Source organism: Lygodium microphyllum, chromosome 4 (genome assembly GCF_053477565.2).
Source record: "Lygodium microphyllum isolate KBCC chromosome 4, Lygodium_microphyllum_v1.1.10, whole genome shotgun sequence".
In the NCBI taxonomy this organism is placed as follows: domain Eukaryota; kingdom Viridiplantae; phylum Streptophyta; class Polypodiopsida; order Schizaeales; family Lygodiaceae; genus Lygodium; species Lygodium microphyllum.
The window spans coordinates 74,267,143-74,269,744 of NC_141138.1; positions in this window are offsets into that span (position 1 = coordinate 74,267,143).

The following is a 2,602-nucleotide window of genomic DNA, read 5'->3' on the forward strand; positions in this document are numbered from 1 at the left end:
AGGGAAAAATTTTTTATGAACATTTTCATCGCTTTGAACGTCGCTATGAGACCTGTATCTTGTAGTGTATGTAAGTTTTTGATGTAATAATATCAAAACTGTAGAGGTAACTTTAACAAGGCAATCTATTGATTGATTGCTTTGGAATATGGATAAGGACTATGAAGCATATCAATGACCTAGTCGTGATGAATAATAATATAAAGATATTACATGCAATATGAATGTTGAAAGGGATGTTTTCAAATTGTTAACTTTTATCCTATTGATATAATTGACTATAGATGATTAAGAAATGAAGGAGCATCCTAAATTTTGATTGCTTCAAGGGAATCAATCACATCAAATAAGAAAAGAAGTCAACTAAAAATTAATAGCATGCTATAGTTCCTACAATTAACTCAAATATCTTCTTTAGAGATGATGCATAAAAGCGAAAGAGTTTTCATTGCACATAAATACTAGGAAGCTACATAGTGAAAGAGAGATGGAGACGATTCTAGAGGTGATTATTAGAGCTAATTTAAAGGTGTCCAACACAAAAACATTCCCAAATTTCTTGTATAGGTTGGACTTGCGAAGAAAGATCATATCAAAATTCATGGCTTTTGATATGTTGCTTCTTAAGTAATCTATGGTCATGGATGGTTGGAGAAAGCAATTAAATGTTCACTTCCAACAAGTTAGCATAGAAGGATTTACTTAAACTAAAGAATTGAAGATAATTGAATGCACATGAATATGGGGACAAAATAGATTATTTTAAATGGAAACATAATGCTAGGTTGTGATGCTAGAGGCCTATCTTATTGCTTACATCTAAAGCAAAAAAGGATGCTGCACTAAATTTGCATGTATTTGTTTATGTCTGTGTGGATGCTTTATGGAAAGAAAGCAATGAAAGACATCAGGTTCTATCTCATGATAGAAGACATACTTGATGTATTGATGTGTTTTGATTAGTGTTAGTTTAACAATCACTCTTGAGCAACATTATGCTTGGAAGAGGTGGAGAGCTAGATAGAGCTTGATATTAGTATTGACCACTCATAAACCATGGAAGTGCTTGGGTGAAGTGGAGGGCTAATATCCAAGACTTTTTCATATGAAATTATGTTTTGCGTTTAGAGCTACTGATAGGGATTGTAATAAGGGTTGATGCATGCACCAATCAATGCACTTTGATACCAATGTTGCTAGCCTTTATCATATAATAAACAATTATTGCAAGAAAATAGAAATAGAACAAATTGCAAGAGAGAAGAGAAATTAACAAAGGTTGCTTGACACAATAACATTGGATACAATCTCCCCCATGAATGGGTGAGCACCTCCCACATGTATGTATTTATAAATTGTATTAGACTTTTGTGCTCAAAATACATTCAAGGCATGTTTTTGAGTTCTTGCCTTTACTCTTCTTGCATGACTTGCTTTCGTCAAAATAAATCTAGCATAACCTATTCTAAATAACTTTATATCCAAAAATACTATTTTAGCCTTTCTAAGATTTTATAATAAATACACTCAAAATAAATCAATTTTGTATGTGTGTATGCAAAGTCCTTGCACTAATGAGTGCCAAAAAAATATAACAGCTCCATACTATGAAGCATGTAATTTTCACACATTAAAATGATCTCCCAAAAATATTTGTTTTGCGTGACTCTATCTAATAATGTACTCAACACAACACAAAACACATTAGTATCCTTCCATCTATTTGTCAAGTATAATGTGACTAGTGTCACACATGTGCACTCATGCAACAAGTCATGAATCATGTAACAAATATACAAAATCCACAATAAATAAAATTAAAAAAAATCTCATTTCTAGAGTGAATTATAATAATATGTTGTGGATACCATAATTCCATAACACATTACATTTACATCATTGCACCACATAGGTATCACATCAACTCATCATCATCCCATGTGTACACATGTGGATCATGTATATGCAAAGCAAAATCTTTAATATCTATTTATTATTTTCCAGATGGCATATGCATTGGCACCATGAGGTTCTAAAAATAGAGGAGCACATGCTACTTTTGCGCCACTTACCCTCCACTTACCTATCTATTATTTCTACATTGCATATGAACTTGCATTGCTAGGAGGTTCTAAAAATAGATAAGCACATATATTTCTACTAGTACCACTAATACTTTACAACATTATCCCTTAAGGATAGACAAGTGTCAATTATAAAAGGTAGGAGGGTGATGCTACATTTAGCCTACTTGTTTAGGTAAACAAAAACATTTAACCTATTATATAATGTTTTAGCATGAACCTATAGTAGCAAAATACTTGCCAACTCCACAATACTCAAAGTTATTATATGAATGCATTGTGAAACTCAAGTTTTCCATTAGAGAAGCTAGCTATAAGACTTTTAAATCAAATAAAGAAAGAGCAAACAACATAAAATACATTCCATATATGCGCTATTGAGCAAGTTTCTTACTCTTTCAAACAAGGTTGACATATCAAACACTTTAGAAACACACGTCCTATCTTAGCTCACATAAGTAGACTAATTACACACATACCATTAGTTCTTCAATTATTAGTAAACTATATTGTGACAC